General features: G+C 49.2%; 1 non-coding gene across 1 annotated transcript; it reads right to left on the bottom strand.

Annotated features, from left to right (window-relative positions):
• Nucleotides 1-15,786: 15,786 nt before the first annotated feature.
• TRNAE-CUC (transfer RNA glutamic acid (anticodon CUC)) lies at nt 15,787-15,859 on the bottom strand. Its single transcript has one exon. It is a non-coding gene; the product is annotated as a tRNA-Glu (tRNA).
• Nucleotides 15,860-20,676: the final 4,817 nt, after the last annotated feature.

Raw genomic sequence — 20,676 nt, 5'->3', positions numbered from 1 at the left:
GGAGATGGAAATAGGGGGGAGGTATGTTGATGGATGTTTCTTATTCTCCCCAAATGCACCAGCTAATCTGCTAGGACGTGATCTCATGGCAAAATTAAACATGACTATTCACTTTGAAGAGGATGGGACTATGATCTGTTCAACACCTGGAGTATCTAGTACACGCATCATGACAATGGTTACACACCCCCCAGATGGTAACCAAGTTAGAGCCAGACCTGTAGACATTTTAGCCTTTACTAGAGCAGTGTACACCATCATAGCAGAAACACCAGAACTGACAGGGAAAATAGTTGAATTATCCAAAAACGTCCTCTTTAGACGACAGGGCCCCTGTTTTGAAACATTAGACAAAAACCTCATTCTGGAAATAGAGGCTCTAGAAGTGTCCCCCACCTATGGGACCCTGATGGCAAGTGACCACACTGGTGTGATGTGGGCATGTGTCATCTTTTGTGATCCCAACATGCAGGTGGGCGACATATCAGATGACCAGTTGTTTGCTGATGACTTTAGAAGGACAGAGATTGTTTTTCAAAACAGTGTACCTTTACGCACCACACTGGAGACAAGGCCTGTGATACCAATAAATGTCTCCAGTCCTATCAAAGATAATGACCTTGCGCAGGTACCCGCTAACTTATGGACAAAAGGCCCTTATGATGTAGGCCTCGTCCGCACAGTAGTACCATTCAGAATAACTTTGAAGGAAGGAGCAATACTGCCAAGAGTGAGACAATATCCTCTATCCAAAGAAGCAGAGGAGGGCATTGCACCTGTTATACAGGCATTGGTGGAGCAGGGAGTCATATACCCAGGTGTATCCCCCTGCAACACCCCAATTTACCCTATAAAGAAGGCCAAGGGAAATTTGTGGCGCATGATTCAAGACCTGCGCCCCCTTAATGACATAGTGATACCAGAATTCCCTGTAGTACCTGATCCTTCCATCATCCTAACCAACATACCCCAAGATGCTAGGTACTTTACAGTCATAGACTTGAAGAACGCATTTTTCAGCATTCCCCTGCACCAAGACAGTCATTATTTGACTGCATTTTCCTATTGTGGTTCACAGTACCTGTATTCCAGATTACCTCAAGGGTACTGTGAGTCCCCTAGTGTCTTTAACATAACGGTCAAGAATGACCTCGCCAATTTTCAATGTGACAGCACAGTCTTGCAGTATGTTGATGACCTACTAATCTGTAGTCTAGCAGAAGAGCAGTGTAGGGAGGACACTGTGTCCCTGTTGTGCACCCTTGCTCAAAGAGGTTACAAGGTAGACAGGGACAAATTACAGTACTGCCAGGAAGAAGTTCAATACTTGGGGCAACTACTATCAGCATCAGGCCGTAGAGTTATGCCAGGGAGAGCAGAATCCATTCAGCAGATGACAGAACCTGAGACTGTGAAAGGAATGCAGAAGTTCCTAGGCTTATGTAATTATGTCAGACAATGGGTTTTTGACTACAGTACTTTAATATCCCCACTGCTCGCATCTATCAAACAGGCAAAAACACAGAAAGACAGGATAACATGGACTACGGAGATGAAACAAACCTTCAGTAAGATAAAAACAGAAATAACAAATGCACCAGTGTTAGCAACACCAGACTATACCAAAGAGTTTTTTCTTTTTTTGCCACTGTAATGGCCAGGTGATGACGGCTGTCCTCACCCAAAAGTATCCTTTAGGCCACAAACCAATTGCATATTTTAGTGGCCTACTTGATTCTGTCATGAAAGGTCATTACCCTTGTGAACAATCACTAGCCACAGCAGCCTTTGCAGTAGAGAAAAGTGCTCCCATTGTCATGGGTGCACCCTTGACACTGTATGCTGAACATGCTGTGTTTGCAATAATCCAGAAAGCTAAAACAACACTAACAACACAGAGAGTATCAGGCTATGAGATAATACTATCATTACCATCCTTGAAGGTGGTTAAATGCCACACAGTCAATCCTGCTACCTTCTTTGCACACCCCATTTCAGACACTGACGATGATGCCCATGATTGTGCCACATATACTCCAGATGAGTGTAGCCAAGCAACAGAAGACCCCATTCCAGGTAGTGTTGTGTATTTTGTGGATGGATCTTCCACAATAGATCAGGACACAGGGGTAAGACATACAGGTGCTGCAGTGGTCAGAGCGATGCAGCACAACTCTTCAGACACACTGCAGATAACTGAACAGATAACTTTGCCATCTCAATATTCAGCCCAGGCTGCTGAATTAGTAGCTTTAGTGGCAGCCCTCAAACAAGGGGAAGGAGAAACAATAACAGTATACTCTGATTCAGCCTATGTTACTACAACAGTGCATTCCAGCATTATGCGGTGGAATAGACGGGGATTTCTCAAGTCTGATGGAAGCCCTGTCATGCACCGCCCCCTTTTAGAGGACTTGATACAAGCTTTAACACTGCCACATGCAGTTGCAGAAGTCAAATGCGCAGCCCACACTAATGCTCAGGATTTTGTGTCCCGTGGAAATGCCCTGGCAGATTGGGCAGCCAAAGATGCAGCAACACACCCTCTTAGTGATACACATACCACAGTTTTGTTAGCTAGTGAAACATTGACATCTTCAGACTCTTTGAATGCATCCAGACATTACACAGAGACAGCTCACCTGCATATAAGAGAGATACAAGAAAATGCACCAGAACATGAGAAACAGTTGTGGGAAGCCAGAGGATGCACACAGACAGGAACAGATTTAATATACAGACAAATATCAACAGGGAAGCCTGTCATGCCCCAAGCATTGCTACTTATAGCTCTAAACCAGCTACATCTTCCTTCACATACTGCTAGAGACAATATGTCCCTCCAAATACGTCAGGATTGGTTTGTCCCTAACTTACATGAGATGATTACAATGTACATACACACCTGCACAGTGTGCCAGCAGTATTCACCAAATCCCACATCTAAGGTAATAGCTTCCACAATACCTCGCCCACAAGGTCCCTTTAAGGAACTGCACATTGACTACATTGATATGATTGACAGATGCAATCATTATCGCTATCTGATAGTTGTAGTCTGCCCATTCTCAAGGTGGATTGAAGCAGGATCTTGTGTTTACTATGATGCCAAATCTGCTGCTAATTTTTTGATTCGTGAGGTAATACCGTGATGGGGTGTCCCTGAGGGGATCAGATCGGACAATGGCACCCATTTTGTCAATAATATCTTTTCTCACCTCACCACCTTGTTAGGAATAACACATAAATTGTCCTCAGCTTATCATCCGCAAAGCAATGGAATTGTGGAGCGCCTTAATGGCCTCCTCAAGAACAGAATAAGTAAACTATTTGTGACATTGAAGAAGAAATGGCTATACTGCCTCCCTTTGGCACTCTTTGCTTTGAGAAAAACCCCAGGATCAGATCATCATTTAACTCCACATCAAATAGTGACAGGTAGAACAATGAGCACATTTGTGCCATCAACTAGACATATATTGGAGACTGAGAGTGCACCTGAGGTTGTACAAACTGAAATGAATGAATACATGTCTGAGCTAACCAAAGTTGCAAAGTTCTTCTCTAAACAGGTTACACGTGCAGCCAAGAAGCGCGCCAACGCATCTCCTGCAAAGGATCAACAAACACCATTACCTTTGGGAACTTTAGTATATATTCGCAATTTTGTCAGAAAGTGGAAGGACTGCAAATTCAATGGACCCTTCCCAGTGACAGACAGCACAACTACAGCAGTGAAAGTCCAAGGCCACAAACCATGGTACCACCTCCAGGATATCGGCCTGGCCCCAACCATGCCATCCATCCCTTTGGACACCGAGCAGGAAAAAGAGGGGGGAGAACAGGAGAAGCAACCGGAGTAAAGCCTCCCTCTAAAGCTTCAATCTTAGACAATTCTTCTTTTCAGTTATGTATTTTATGTTTGTTTTTCCTCCTCGTTGCACTGATATTGCTGCTTTTAGCCCTTGGATATTTTTTTTTTTTTGATCCTATATCAATTACTACACGCATGCGTAGAACTGTTGATAATGATACTGACCATCACCCTCTCCATATTGCTTTGTTTGACAATGTGTGGTATCAGCACATGCACAGTATAGGCACATCGACATCCAACACCAGTTGTTATGTATGCTCTCTCATCCCCCATGCTGCTGGAGTAGATAACTTGCATCTCCCTAAAGAGGTATCCCCAAACATTACACATTGTCTCCTGCACCTATTTTTATGCAGAATGAGAGCACAGCTACAGCCAACTCACGTTAGTCCTGCTACTGCACAAGTTAACACAACTAGATTTGACACCACCCCAGAAGTCCTACAAGTCCTGACAGAAAAACAAGAGATAATGGAAGAGATATCAAGAATGAAGGAAGCAGGGCAAACAATGTTTCACCCAGATTGGGAAAAATGGGTATTACGTCGAGGTATTTTTGGAAGGTCTTACCCATCATCTGAATGTAGCAACTATTTAGCTGAACCACTGCCCCCTGATTGTGCAGGCAGGCCAGTTCTTAGTATCACAGGATCAGTATTTGCCCATGATAAATGGCATACCGAGGCCAAGTTCACATGTAGAGCAATATCATTATGGAATGGTACCAAGACACAAGGTCCACTAAGCTTTAATAAGATAATAAGTCAATGTCAGGAAATATGGGATGGGAACATACAGAGATATACATGGACAGGGACTACCATACACCCTAGAATAGCAATGAAATTAACACAGTTTTCTCTTTGTTTCAGAGGGAAAGGGACAGTGAAGGTGGGGAGTAACCTCAACTGCAACATCACCACCTATAACGCTGATATGCAGGGCGGCACCTCCAGCCTGATGGATCACTACTGGATGTGTGGGGCCCGGCTCCACATGCAACTACCCCCGAACTGGAATGGCCTCTGTTCCCTAGTGACTTTGCACATCCCCTCCCTGGTAATACCAGGTGTGGACATCTCTCAGTTACATGACCATCCCATGAGCCGTCCAACAACCTTGCTTCACCATTACCGGACAAAACGAGCTGCTGAGTTTCTTGGTACTGAAGTGTGGAAAGATGTTCCACAGGAACACAGACTATTTAATGATGCCCAAATCTTTTTTGGTAGCATCCTACCATTCATTCAGGCGAAGGCAACTGCACGCTGGCTGCAGATCACGCGATTTGAATTGATGAAGACCATAAATGCAACTGAAGATGGATTCAATGTTATCAAGGAAGAACTTCGAGCCCTTAGGCTGATGGTAATGCAACACAGATATGTACTTGATTTAATGACGGCCATGGAAGGAGGGGTGTGTAAGAAGATTGGATCGGCCTGTTGTACTTATGTGCCGGCCAATGATGCGGACAATGGGACATTAACTCAGGCCATTCAGACATTGCGTGATCTACAAAAGAAAATGATCGATGAGGGGGGTGCCGCTGATAGGTGGTTTGAGGGCTGGTTCGAATGGGTGCCGTCCTGGATGTCGGGGTTGTTCAAGGCCTTGTTGCCTTTGATTGTGTTGTTGCTTTTGATGTGTCTTATTTTACAGGTAATAATAACATGTTGCAAAAGGATGACAGCTAAATTGGTAGGGACAGAGTAGTGGGTATGTGATGATTCCCCTAATTTCATTAATAGATGGGAAGGTAGGAAACGTAGTTGAATAATCAACTAGAGGGAGGAATGATGTAGGAAGAATAGTAATACATCACATACAAACAAACATAAATTCCCAAAACCCAATACAAGCATTTTAGGCTAGATAGTTGTAAACCAATGTAAGTAGTGAAAGGCTTAATACATGACATGTTTAAAAAAGACAGACTGTGGGTTCAATAGAAAAGACAGGTCATATTTAGGACAAATAAACACTTATTAGTTAGGAAACATATATACATGCTGCATTGTTAAGTTATCTGTGCTGAAACACACAAGAGGCCCCAGCCACATTAGAATGAGAGTTTTTCTTTAAAGCTGCACCAACTGTTGCTTTCATAATGTTCACTCAGCATGAACAGGGTGGAACAGAAGGGTGTATCCTTCCTTAGCACAGGGGTCCTAAAAACCACAAGTCATTCATATCGTGTTAAGGGGAATTGTGTAAAGGGTCAGATAAGTAGTTGCAAGGCAGGGCTACCATGAGCAGCACGCAACATATAATCTCTTGTTGTGCAGAAAGATAGATATGGTGAATGACGTCAGTGTAACTTACCCACCCATGAGGCCAACAAGTGCATGTGCTTCTTTCCAGAGGCACCTCATTATCTTATCTGTACTGCTTGTAGTTGCTTACGTCAATGGTGAACTCTTCACCACAGTTTTTTGTAGTTTTTACAGTATAAATGCTACTGGTGTTTGAACCAGAACTTTGAACTTCAGTCATGGCCTATATGTTGAGACTGCCTGTTGTTCCCAGCTGAAAATCGATTAAACCTATATTATTGGGTCGAATTGACCTGTCTCATTTTGTTAACAGATTTCCCTCTAACAAATCATAACACCAGCGGGGATGAGACCTTAAACTCCTCTTTTTGAAAGGATGGGGGGGGGGACAGGACGGACCGTAGCGGTCTCCGAGCTCGCTGTAAGCACGGGCGGCTCAGGCTAGGAAAGGGCACAGGAAAGGCTCAGCCTAGGACTGCTCCCAGCGGCGCCTCCCAGGGCGGGAAGTGCTGCGTTGTGTGGAGTCCTGTGGGAATCGTGAGGCAAACTGCAGGATGTGTGTGTGTGTAGTTTTAAGCCTCAGCGAAACATCTGAAAAAGGTGAGAGTTAATGTTAAACCCGAAAATGGAGAAGCCTTTAAAAAGCATCACGCCCAACGTGGGGCTCGAACCCACGACCCTGAGATTAAGAGTCTCATGCTCTACCGACTGAGTTAGCCAGGCTGCTGTGCTTATGACATTTCACACACCCTCTGTGTGTTCTTTGTGAGGAAGTAGTGTGTGATTATCCCAAGAGGCCCCTTTGTTTCATTTTCACTGCTGCTGACTTGACACAGGCACCTTTCTCTTTCTCCATCTCTCGCTCTACCCCAGTCTTATGTCCCCATCAGTCTCTCTGGAGCTCAATCTGGTACATACATGCATCTGTCCTCTTAACCTGTCTCTGGGCACATACTTAAATGTCCAGTAGAGAACAGTGTGAACTCTCCCTGTTTCGCGAGGTGGCAGTCAGCCTCCAGAGCCGTGTTCCGGAGGATGCCGGAATGGCCGAGCGGTGTAAGGTGCAACATTCAAGAGTAGTATCTTCCCCAGTCCCGTGATCAAATACCTCTGCCGACATAAAGTAGTTTTCATACCTACTTTAATCATAACACCAGCGGGGATGAGACCTTAAACTCCTCTTTTTGAAAGGATGGGGGGGGACAGGACAGACCGGAGCAACTCCGAGCTCGCTGTAAGCACGGGCGGCTCAGGCTAGGAAAGGGCGCAGGAAAGGCTCGGCCTAGGACCGCTCCCAGCGGCGCCTCCCAGAGCGGGAAGTGGTGTGTTGTGTGGAGTCCTGTGGGAATCGTGAGGCAAACTGCAGGATGTGTGTGTGTGTGTGTAGTTTTAAGCCTCAGCGAAATATCTGAAAAAGGTGAGAGTTAATGTTAAACCCGAAAATGGAGAAGCCTTTAAAAAGCATCACACCCAACGTGGGGCTCGAAACCACGTATCTGAGATGAAGAGTCTCACGCTCTACCAACTGAGCTAGCCGGGATGCTGTGCCTATGTCATTTCACACACCCTCTGTGTGTTCTTTGTGAGGAAGTAGTGTGTGGTTATCCCAGGAGGCCCCTTTGTTTCATTTTCTCTGCTGCTGACTCGACACAGGCACCTTTCTCTTTCTCCATCTCTCGCTCTAACCCAGTCTTATGTCCCCATCTGTCTCTCTGGAGCTCACTCTGGTACATACATGCATCTGTCCTCTCAATCTGTCTCTGGGCACATACTTGAATGTCCAGTAGAGAACAGTGTGAACTCTCCCTGTTTCGCGAGGTGGCAGTCAGCCTCCAGAGCCGTGTTCCGCAGGCTGCCGGAATGGCCAAGTGGTGTAAGGCGCCACATTCAAGAGCAGTATCTTCCCCAGTCCCGTGATCAAATCCCGCTGCTGACATAAAGGAGTTTTCATACCTACTTTAATCATAACACCAGCGGGGATGAGAAATTAATTTCCTCTTTTTGAAAGGATAGGGGGGGGACAGGACGGACCGGAGCGGACTCCGAGCTCGCTGTAAGCACGGGCGGGTCAGGCTAGGAAATGGGCGCAGGAAAGGCTCGGCCTAGGACCGCTCCCAGCGGCGCATCCCAGGGCGGGAAGTGCTGCGTTGTGTGGAGTCCTGTGGGAATCGTGAGGCAAACTGCAGGATGTGTGTGTGTGTGTAGTTTTAAGCCTCAGCAAAATATCTGAAAAAGGTGAGAGTTAATGTTAAACCCGAAAATGGAGAAGCCTTTAAAAAGCATCATGCCCAACAGGGGGCTCGAACCGACAACCCTGAGATGAAGAGTCTCATGCTCTACCGACTGAGCTAGCCAGGGTGCTGTGATTATGTTATTTCACACACCCTCTGGGTGTTCTTTGTGAGGCAGTAGTGTGTGGTTATCCCAGGAGGCCCCTTTGTTTCATTTTCTCTGCTGCTGACTCGATACAGGCACCTTTCTCTTTCTCCATCTCTCGCTCTACCCCAGTCTTATGTCCCCATCAGTCTCTCTGGAGCTCACTCTAGTACATACATGCATCTGTCCTCAACCTGTCTCTGGACACATACTTAAATGTCCAGTAGAGAACAGTGTGAACTCTCCCTGTTTCGTGAGGTGGCAGTCAGCCTCCAGAGAAGTGTTCCGAAGGCTGCCGGAATGGCCGAGCGGCGTAAGGTGCCACATTCAAGAGCAGTATCTTCCCCAGTCCTGTGATCAAATCACACTGCTGACATAAAGTAGTTTTCATACCTACTTTAATCATAACACCAGCGGGGATGAGGCCTTAAAATCCTCTTTTTGAAAGGATGGGGGGGGGAACAGGACGGACCGCAGCGGACCTCGAGCTCGCTGTAAGCACGGGCGGCTCAGGCTAGGAAAGGGCGCAGGAAAGGCTCGGCTTAGGACCGCTCCCAGCGGCACCTCCCAGGGCGGGAAGTGCTGCATTGTGTGGAGTCCTGTGGGAATCGTGAGGCAAACTGCAGGATGTGTGTGTGTGTAGTTTTAAGCCTCAGCGAAATATCTGAAAAAGGTGAGAGTAAATGTTAAACCCGAATATGGAGAAGCCTTTAAAAAGCATCATGCCCAACGTGGGGCTCAAAACCACGACCCTGAGATTAAGAGTCTCATGCTCTACCGACTGAGCTAGCCGGGCTGCTGTGCCTATGTCATTTCACACACCCTCTGTGTGTTCTTTGTGAGGAAGTAGTGTGTGGTTATCCCAGGAGGCCCCTTTGTTTCATTTTCTCTGCTGCTCACTCGACACAGGCACCTTTCTCTTTCTCCATCTCTCGCTCTACCCCAGTCTTATGTCCCCATCAGTCTCTATGGAGCTCACTCTGGTACATACATGCATCTGTCCTCTCAACCTGTCTCTGGGCACATACTTAAATGTCCAGTAAAGAAGATTGTGAACTCTCCCTGTTTCGCGAGGTGGCAGACAGCCTCCAGAGCCGTGTTCCAGAGGCTGCCGGAATGGCCGAGCGGTGTAAGGCGCCACATTCAAGAGCAGTATCTTCTCTAGTCCTGTGATCAAATACTGCTGCCGACATAAAGTAGTTTTCATACCTACTTTAATCATAACACCAGTGGGGATGAGACCTTAAACTCCTCTTTTTGAAAGGATGGGGGGGTAGGACGGACCGGAGCGGACTCCGAGCTCGCTGTAAGCACGGGCGGCTCAGGGTAGGAAAGGGCGCAGGAAAGGCTCAGACTAGAACCGCTCCCAGCGGCACCTTCCCAGGGTGGGAAGTGCTGCGTTGTGTGGAGTTCTGTGGGAATCGTGAGGCAAACTGCAGGATGTGTGTGTGTGTAGTTTTAAGCCTCAGCGAAATATCTGAAAAAGGTGAGAGTTAATGTTAAACCCGAAAATGGAGAAGCCTTTAAAAAGCATCACACCCAACATGGGGCTCAAACCCACAACCTTGAGATTAAGAGTCTCATGTTCTATCGACTCAGCTAGCCGGGCTGCTGTACCTATGTCATTTCACACACCCTCTGTGTGTTCTTTATGAGGAAGTAGTGTGTGGTTATCCCAGGAGGCCCCTTTGTTTCATTTTCTCTGCTGCTGACTCGACACAGGCACCTTTCTCTTTCTCCATCTCTCGCTCTACCACAGTCTTATGTCCCCATCAGTCTCTCTGGAGCTCACTCTGGTACATACATGCATCTGTCCTCTCAACCTGTCTCTGGGCACATACTTAAATGTCCAGTAAAGAAGATTGTGAACTCTCCCTGTTTCGCGAGGTGGCAGACAGCCTCCAGAGCCGTGCTCCAGAGGCTGCCGGAATGGCCGAGTGGTGTAAGGCGCCACATTCAAGAGCAGTATCTTCTCTAGTCCTGTGATCAAATACTGCTGCCGACATAAAGTAGTTTTCATACCTACTTTAATCATAACACCAGTGGGGATGAGACCTTAAACTCCTCTTTTTGAAAGGATGGGGGGGGGGACAGGACGGACCGGAGCGGACTCAGAGCTCGCTGTAAGCACGGGCGGCTCAGGCTAGGAAAGGGCGCAGAAAAGGCTCGGCCTAGGAACGCTCCCAGCGGCGCCTCCCAGGGCGGGAAGTGATGCGTTGTGTGGAGTCCTGTGGGAATCGTGAGGCAAACTGCAGGATGTGTGTGTGTGTAGTTTTAAGCCTCAGCGAAATATCTGAAAAAGGTGAGAGTTAATGTTAAACCCGAAAATGGAGAAGCCTTTAAAAAGCATCACACCCAACGTGGGGCTCGAACCCACGACCCTGAGATTAAGTGTCGCATGCTCTACCGACTGAGCTAGCCAGGCTGCTGTGCCTATGTCATTTCACTCACCCTCTGTGTGTTCTTTGTGAGGAAGTAGTGTGTGGTTATCCCAGGAGGCCCCTTTGTTTCATTTTCTCTGCTGCTGACTCGACACAAGCACCATTCTCTTTCTCCATCTCTCGCTCTACCCCAGTCTTATGTCCTCATCAGTCTTTCTGGAGCTCACTCTGGTACATACATGCATCTGTCCTCTCAACCTGTCTCTGGGCACATACTTAAATGTCCAGTAGAGAACAGTGTGAACTCTCCCTGTTTCGCGAGGTGGTAGTCAGCCTCCAGAGTCATATTCCGGATGCTGCCGGAATGGCTGAGCGGTGTAAGGTGGCACATTTAAGTGCATTATCTTCCCCAGTCCTGTGATCAAATCCCGCTACCGATGTAAAGTAGTTTTCATACCTACTTTAATCATAACACCAGCAGGGATGAGACCTTAAACTCCTCTTTTTGAAAGGATGGGAAGGGGGGGGGACAAGACGGACCGGAGAGGACTCCGAGCTCGCTGTAAGCACGGGCGGCTCAGGCTAGGAAAGGGCGCAGAAAAGGCTTGGCCTAGGACCACTCCCAGCGGCGCCTCCCAGGGCGGGAAGTGCTGCGTTGTGTGGAGTCCTGTGGGAATCGTGAGGCAAACTGCAGGATGTGTGTGTGTGTAGTTTTAAGCCTCAGCGAAATATCTGAAAAAGTTGAGAGTTAATGTTAAACCCGAAAATGGAGAATCCTTTAAAAAGCATCACACCCAACGTGGGGCTCGAACCCACAACCCTGAGATTAAGAGTCTCATGCTCTACCGGCTGAGCTAGCCAGGCTGCTGTGCCTATATCATTTCACACACCCACTGTGTGTTCTTTGTGAGGAAGTAGTGTGTGGTTATCCCAGGAGGCCCCTTTGTTTCATTTTCTCTGCTGCTGATTCGACACAGGCACCTTTCTCTTTCTCCATCTCTAGCTCTACCCCAGTCTTATGTCCCCATCAGTCTCTCTGGAGCTCAATCTGGTACATACATGCATCTGTCCTCTCAACCTGTCTCTGGGCACATACTTAAATGTCCAGTAGAGAACAGTGTGAACTCTCACTGTTTCGCGAGGTGGCAGTCAGCCTCCAGAATCGTGCTCCGGAGGCTGCCGGAATGGCCGAGCGGTGTAAGGCGCCACATTCAAGAGCAGTATCTTCCCCAGTCCTGTGATCAAATCCTGCTGATAACATAAAGTAGTTTTCATACCTACTTTATTCATAACACCAGCGGGGATGATACCTTAAACTCCACTTTTTGAAAGGATGGGGGGGGACAGGACGGACCGGAGCGGACTCCGAGCTCGCTGTAAGCACGGGCGGCTCAGGCTAGGAAAGGGCGCAGAAAAGGCTCGGCTTAGGAACGCTCCCAGCGGCGCCTCCCAGGGCGGGAAGTGCTGCGTTGTGTGGAGTACTGTGGGAATCGTGAGGCAAACTGCAGGATGTGTGAGTGTGTATAGTTTTAAGCCTCAGCAAAATATCTGAAAAAGGTGAGAGTTAATGTTAAACCCGAAAAGGAAGAAGCCTTTAAAAAGCATCACGCCCAACGTGTGGCTCAAACCCACGACCCTGAGATTAAGAGTCTCATGCTCTACCGACTGAGCTAGCCGGCCTGCTGTGCCGTTGTTATTTGACACACCTTCTGTGTATTCTTTGTGAGGAAGTAGTGTGTGGTTATCCCAGGAGGCCCCTTTGTTTCATTTTCTCTGCTGCTGACTCGACACAGGCACCTTTCTCTTTCTCCATCTCTCGCTCTACCCCAGTCTTATGTCCCCATCAGTCTCTCTGGAGCTCACTCTGGTACATACATGCATCTGTCCTCTCAACCTGTCTCTGGGCACATACTTAAATGTCCAGTAGAGAACAGTGTGCACTCTCCCTGTGTCGCGAGGTGGCAGTCAGCCTCCAGAGCCGTGTTCCGGAGGCTGCCGGAATGGCCGAGCGGTGTAAGGTGCCACATTCAAGAGCAGTATCTTCCCAAGTCCCGTGGTCAAATCCCGCTGCTGACATAAAGTAGTTTTCATACCTACTTTAATCATAACACCAGCGGGATGAGACCTTAAACGCCTCTTTTTGAAAGGATGGGGGGGACAGGACGGACCGGAGCGGACTCCGAGCTCGCTGTAAGCACGGGCGGCTCAGGCTAGGAAAGGGCGCAGGAAAGGCTCGGCCTAGGACCACTCCCAGCGGCGCCTCCCAGGGCGGGAAGTGCTGCGTTGTGTGGAGTCCTGTGGGAATCGTGAGGCAAACTGCAGGATGTGTGTGTGTGTAGTTTTAAGCCTCAGCGAAATATCTGAAAAAGGTGAGAGTTAATGTTAAACCCGAAAATGGAAAAGCCTTTAAAAAGCATCACACCCAACGTGGGGCTCGAACCCACGACCCTGAGATTAAGAGTTTCATGCTCTACCTACTGAGCTAGCCGGGCTGCTGTGACTATGTATTTTCACACACCCTCTGTGTGTTCTTTGTGAGGAAGTAGTGTGTGGTTATCCCAGGAGGCCCCTTTGTTTCATTTTCTCTGCTGCTGACTCGACACAGGCACCTTTCTCTTTCTCCATCTCTCGCTCTACCCCAGTCTTATGTCCCCATCAGTCTCTCTGGAGCTCACTCTGGTACATACATGCATCTGTCCTCTCAACCTGTCTCTGGGCACATACTTAAATGTCCAGTAGAGAACAGTGTGAACGCTCCCTGTTTCGCGAGATGGCAGTCAGCCTCCAGAGGTGTGTTCCGGAGGCTGCCGGAATGGCCGAGCGGTGTAAGGTGCCACATTCAAGAGCAGTATCTTCTCCAGTCTTGTGAGCAAATCCCGCTGCCAACATAAAGTAGTTTTCATACCTTCTTTAATCATAACACCAGCAGGGATGAGACCTTAAACTCTTCTTTTTGAAAGGATGGGGGGTGACAGGACGGACCGGAGCGGACTCAGAGCTCGCTGTAAGCACGGGCGGCTCAGGCTAGGAAAGGGCGCAGAAAAGGCTCGGCCTAGGAACGCTCCCAGCGGCGCCTCCCAGGGCGGGAAGTGCTGCGTTGTGTGGAGTCCTGTGGGAATCGTGAGGCAAACTGCAGGATGTGTGTGTGTGTAGTTTTAAGCCTCAGTGAAATATCTGAAAAAGGTGAGAGTTAATGTTAAACGCGAAAATGGAGAAGGCTTTAAAAAGCAACACGCCCAACATGGGGCTCGAACCCACGACCCTGAGATTAAGTGTCTGAAGCGCTACCGACTGAGCTAGCCGGGCTATTGTGCCTATCCTATTTCACACACCCTCTGTGTGTTCTTTGTGAGGCAGTAGTGTGTGGTTATCCCAGGAGGCCCCTTTGTTTCATTTTCTCTGCTGCTGACTCGACACAGGCACCTTTCTCTTTCTCCATCTCTCGCTCTACCCCAGTCTTATGTCCCCATCAGTCTCTCTGGAGCTCACTGTGGTACATACATGCATCTGTCCTCTCAACCTGTCTCTGGGCACATACTTAAATATCCAGTAGAGAACAGTGTGAACTCTCCCTGTGTCGCGAGGTGGCAATCAGCCTCCAGAGCCGTGTTCTGGTGGCTGCCGGAATGGCCGAGCGGTGTAAGGCGGCACATTCAAGAGCAATATTTTCCCCAGTCCTGTGGTCAAATCCTTCTGCTGACATAAAGTAGTTTTCATACCTACTTTAATCATAACACCAGCGGGGATGAGACCTTAAACTCCTCTTTTTGAAAGGATGGGGGGGGAACAGGACAGACTGGAGCGGACTCCGAACTCGCTGTAAGCACGGGCGGCTCAGGCTAGGAAAGGGCGCAGGAAAGGCTCGGCCTGGGACCACTCCCAGCGGCGCCTCCCAGGGCGGGAAGTGCTGCGATGTGTGGAGTCCTGTGGGAATCGTGAGGCAAACTGCTGGATGTGTGTGTGTGTAGTTTTAAGCCTCAGCGAAATATCTAAAAAAGGTGAGAGTTAATGTTAAACCCGAAAATGGAGAAGCCTTTAAAAAGCATCACACCCAACAAGGGGCTCAAACCCACGACCCTGAGATTAAGAGGCTCATGCTCTACCGACTGAGCTAGCTGGGCTGCTGTGCCTATGTTATTTCAGACACCCTCTGTGTGTTCTTTGTGAGGAAGTAGTGTGCGGTTATCCCAGGAGGCCCCTTTGTTTCATTTTCTCTGCTGCTGACTCGACACAGGCACCTTTCTCTTTCTCCATCTCTCGCTCTACCCCAGTCTTATGTCCCCATCAGTCTCTCTGGAGCTCACTCTGGTACATACATGCATCTGTTCTCTCAACCTGTCTCTGGGCACATACTTAAATGCCCAGTAGAGAACAGTGTGAACGCTCCCTATTTCGCGAGGTGGCAGTCATCCTCCAGAGCTGTTTTCTGGAGGCTTCCGGAATGGCCGAGCGGTGTAAGGCGCCACATTCAAGAGCAGTATCTTCCCCAGTCCTGTGATCAAATCCTGCTGCTGACATAAAGTAGTTTTCATACCTACTTTAATCATAACACCAGCAGGGATGAGACCTTAAACTCCTCTTTTTGAAAGGATGGGGGGGGAACAGGACAGACTGGAGCGGACTCCGAGCTCGCTGTAAGCACGGGCGGCTCAGGCTAGGAAAGGGCGCAGGAAAGGCTCGGCCTAGGACCGCTCCCAGCGGCGCCTCCCAGCGGCGCCTCCCAGGGCGGGAAGTGCTGCGTTGTGTTGAGTCCTGTGGGAATCGTGAGGCAAACTGCAGGATGTGTGTGTGTGTAGTTTTAAACCTCAGCGAAATATCTGAAAAAGGTGAGAGTTAATGTTAAACCAGAAAATGGAGAAGCCTTTAAAAAGCATCACGCCCAACATGGGGCTCGAACCCACAACCCTGAGATTGAGAGTCTCATGCGCTACCGATTGAGCTAGCCGGGCTGCGGTGCTTATCTTATTTCACACACCCTCTGTGTGTTCTTTGTGAGGCAGTTGTGTGTGGTTATCCCAGGAGGCCCCTTTGTTTCATTTTCTTTGCTGCTGACTCGACACAGGCACCTTTCTCTTTCTCCATCTCTCGCTCTACCCCAGTCTTATGTCCCAATCAGTCTTTCTGGAGCTCACTCCGGTACATACATGCATCTGTCCTCTCAACCTGTCTCTGGGCACATGCTTAAATGTCCAGTAGAGAACAGTGTGAACTCTCCCTGTTTCGCGAGGTGGCAGTCAGCCTCCAGAGCGGTGTTCCAGAGGCTGCCGGAATGGCCGAGCGGTGTAAGGTGCCACATTCAAGAGCAGTATCTTCCCCAGTCCCGTGGTCAAATCCCGCTGCTGACATAAAGTAGTTTTCATACCTACTTTAATCATAACACCAGCGGGGATGACACCTTAAACTCCTCTTTTTGAAAGGATGGGGGGGACAGGACGGACCGGAGCGGACTCCGACCTCGCTGTAAGCACGGGTGGCTCAGGCTAGGAAAGGGCGCAGGAAAGGCTCGGCCTAGGACCGCTCCCAGCGGCACCTCTCAGGGCGGGAAGTGCTGCGTTGTGTGGAGTCCTGTGGGAATCGTGAGGCAAACTGCAGGATGTATGTGTGTGTAGTTTTAAGCCTCAGCGAAATATCTGAAAAAGGTGAGAGTTAATGTTAAACCCGAAAATGGAGAAGCCTTTAAAAAGCATCACGCCCAACGTGGGGCTCAAACCAACGACCCTCAGATTAAGAGTCTCATGGTCTACCGACTGAGCTAGTCGTGCTGCTGTGCCTATGTCATTTCACACACCCTCTGTGTGTTCTTTGTGAGGAAGTAGTGTGTGGTTATCCCAGGAGGCCCCTTTGTTTCATTTTCTCTGCTGCTGACTCGACACAGGCACCTTTCTCTTTCTCCATCTCTCGCTCTACCCCAGTCTTATGTCCCAATCAGTCTCTCTGGAGCTCACTCTGGTACATACATGCAAATGTCCTCTCAACCTGTCTCTGGGCACATACTTAAATGTCCAGTATAGAACAGTGTGAACTCTCCCTGTTTCGCGAGGTGGCAGTCAGCCTCCAGGGCCGTGTTCTGGAGGTTGCCGGAATGGCCGAGCGGTGTAAGGCGCCACATTCAAGAGCAGTATCTTCCCCAGTCGCGTGGTCAAATTCCGCTGCTGACATAAAGTAGTTTTCATACCTACTTTAATCATAACACCAGCGGGGATGAGACCTTAAACTCCTCTTTTTGAGAGGATGGGGGGGACAGGACGGACCGGAGCGGACTCCGTGCTCGCTGTAAGCACGGGCGGCTCAGGCTAGGAAAGGGCGCAGGAAAGGCTCGGCCTAGGACCGTTACCAGCGGCGCCTCACAGGGCGGGAAGTGCTGCGTTGTGTGGAGTCCTGTGGGAATCGTGAGGCAAACTGCAGGATGTGTGTGTGTGTAGTTTTAAGCCTCAGTGAAATATCTGAAAAAGGTGAGAGTTAATGTTAAACGCGAAAATGGAGAAGCCTTTAAAAAGCAACACGCCCAACAAGGGGCTCGAACCCACGACCCTGAGATTAAGTGTCTGAAGCGCTACCGACTGAGCTAGCCGGGCTATTGTGCCTATCCTCTTTCACACACCCTCTGTGTGTTCTTTGTGAGGCAGTAGTGTGTGGTAATCCCAGGAGGCCCCTTTGTTTCATTTTCTCTGCTGCTGACTCGACACAGGCACCTTTCTCTTTCTCCATCTCTCGCTCTACCCCAGTCTTATGTCCCCATCAGTCTCTCTGGAGCTCACTGTGGTACATACATGCATCTGTCCTCTCAACCTGTCTCTGGGCACATACTTAAATGTCCAGTAGAGAAGATTGTGAACTCTCCCTGTTTCGCGAGGTGGCAGTCAGCCTCCAGAGGCGTGTTCCGGAGGCTGCCGGAATGGCCGAGTGGTGTAAGGTGCCACATTCAAGAGCAGTATCTTCCCCAGTCCTGTGGTCAAATCCCGCTGCTGACATTAAGTAGTTTTCATACCTACTTTAATCATAACACCAGCGGGGATGACACCTTAAACTCCTCTTTTTGAAAGGATGGGGGGGGACAAGACGGACCGGAGCGGACTCCGACATCGCTGTAAGCACGGGCGGCTCAGGCTAGGAAAGGGCGCAGGAAAGGCTCGGCCTAGGACCGCTCCCAGCGGCGCCTCTCAGCGCGGGAAGTGCTGCGTTGTGTGGAGTCCTGTGGGAATCGTGAGGCAAACTGCAGGATGTGTGTGTGTGTAGTTTTAAGCCTCAGCGAAATATCTGAAAAAGGTGAGAGTTAATGTTAAACCTGAAAATGGAGAAGCCTTTAAAAAGCATCACGCCCAACGTGGGGCTCGAATCCACGACCCTGAGATTAAGAGTCTCATGCTCTACCGACTGAGCTAGTCGGGCTGCTGTGCCTATGTCATTTCACACACCCTCTGTGTGTTCTTTGTGAGGAAATAGTGTGTGGTTATCCCAGGAGGCCCCTTTGTTTCATTTTCTCTGCTGCTGACTCGACACAGGCACCTTTCTCTTTCTCCATCTCTCGCTCTACCCCAGTCTTATGTCCCCATCAGTCTCTCTGGAACTCACTCTGGTACATACATGCATCTGTCCTCTCAAGCTGTCTCTGGGCACATACTTAAATGTCCAGTATAGAACAGTGTGAACTCTCCCTGTTTCGCGAGGTGGCAGTCAGCCTCCAGAGCCGTGTTCTGGAGGTTGCCGGAATGGCCGAGCGGTGTAAGGCGCCACATTCAAGAGCAGTATCTTCCCCAGTCCCGTGGTCAAATTCCGCTGCTGACATAAAGTCGTTTTCATACCTACTTTAATCATAACACCAGCCGTGATGAGACCTTAAACTCCTCTTTTTGAAAGGATGGGGGGGGGACAGGACGGACCGGAGCGGACTCCGTGCTCGCTGTAAGCACGGGCGGCTCAGGCTAGGAAAGGGCGCAGGAAAGGCTCGGCCTAGGACCGTTCCCAGCGGCGCCTCCCAGGGCGGGAAGTGCTGCGTTGTGTGGAGTCCTGTGGGAATCGTGAGGCAAACTGCAGGATGTGTGTGTGTGTAGTTTTAAGCCTCAGCGAAATATCTGAAAAAGGTGAGAGTTAATGTTAAACCCGAAAATGGAGAAGCCTTTAAAAAGCATCACGCCCAACATGGGGCTCGAAGCCACGACCCTGAGATTAAGAGTCTCATGCGCTACCGACTGAGCTAGCCGTGCTACTGTGCCTATCTTATTTCACACACCCTCTGTGTGTTCTTTGTGAGGCAGTAGTGTGTGGTTATCTCAGGAGGCCTCTTTGTTTCATTTTCTCTGCTGCTGACTCGACACAGGCACCTTTCTCTTTCTCCATCTCTCGCTCTACCCCAGTCTTATGTCCCCATCAGTCTCTCTGGAGCTCACTGTGCTACATACATGCATCTGTCCTCTCAACCTGTCTCTGGGCACATACTTAAATGTCCAGTAGAGAACAGTGTGAACTCTCCCTGTGTCGCGAGGTGGCAGTCAGCCTCCAGAGCAGTGTTCCGGAGACTGCCGGAATGGCCGAGCGGTGTAAGGCGCCACATTCAAGAGCTCTATCTTCCCCAGTCCTGTGGTCAAATCCTGCTGCTGACATAAAGTAGTTTTCATACCTACTTTAATCATAACACCAGCGGGGATGAGACCTTAAACTCCTCTTTTTGAAAGGATGGGGGGGGACAGGACGGACCGGAGCGGACTCCGAACTCGCTGTAAGCACGGACGGCTCAGGCTAGGAAAGGGCGCAGGAAAGGCTCGGCCTAGGACCACTCCCAGCGGCGCCTCCCAGGGCGGGAAGTGCTGCGTTGTGTGGAGTCCTGTGGGAATCGTGAGGAAAACTGCAGGATGTGTGTGTGTGTAGTTTTAAGCCTCAGCGAAATATCTGAAAAAGGTGAGAGTTAATGTTAAACCCGAAAATGGAGAAGCCTTTAAAAAGCATCACACCCAACGCTGGGCTCAAACCCACAACCCTGAGTTTAAGAGGCTCATGCTCTACCGACTGAGCTAGCCAGGCTGATGTGCCTATGTTATTTCACACACCCTCTGTGTGTTCTTTGTGAGGAAGTAGTGTGTGGTTATCCCAGGAGGCCCCTTTGTTTCATTTTCTCTGCTGCTGACTCGACACAGGCACCTTTCTCTTTCTCCATCTCTCGCTCTACCCCAGTCTTCTGTCCCCATCAGTCTCTCTGGAGCTCACTCTGGTACATACATGCATCTGTCCTCTCAACCTGTCTCTGGGCACATACTTAAATGTCCAGTAGAGAACAGTGTGAACGCTCACTGTTTCGCGAGGTGGCAGTCATCCTCCAGAGCTGTGATCCGGAGGCTGCCGGAATGGCCGAGCGGTGTAAGGCGCCACATTCAAGAGCAGTGTTTTTCCCAGTCCTGTGATCAAATCCTGCTGCAGACATAAAGTAGTTTTCATACCTACTTTAATCATAACACCAGCAGGGATGAGACCTTAAACTCCTCTTTTTGAAAGAATGGGGGGGAACAGGACAGACCGGAGCGGACTCCGAGCTCGCTGCAAGCACAGGCGGCTCAGGCTAGGAAAGGGCGCAGGAAAGGCTCGGCCTAGGACCGCTCCCAGCGGCGCCTCCCAGGGCGGGAAGTGCTGCGTTGTGTGGAGTCCTGTCGGAATCGTGAGGCAAACTGCAGGATGTGTGTGTGTGTAGTTTTAAGCCTCAGCGAAATATCTGAAAAAGGTGAGAGTTAATGTTAAACCCGAAAATATAGAAGCCTTTAAAAAGCATCACGCCCAA

Source organism: Pleurodeles waltl, chromosome 6, assembly GCF_031143425.1.
Source record: "Pleurodeles waltl isolate 20211129_DDA chromosome 6, aPleWal1.hap1.20221129, whole genome shotgun sequence".
NCBI lineage: Eukaryota > Metazoa > Chordata > Amphibia > Caudata > Salamandridae > Pleurodeles > Pleurodeles waltl.
The sequence above is the reverse complement of the archived record's forward strand: the minus strand, read 5'-3'. Positions and strand labels throughout refer to the sequence as shown.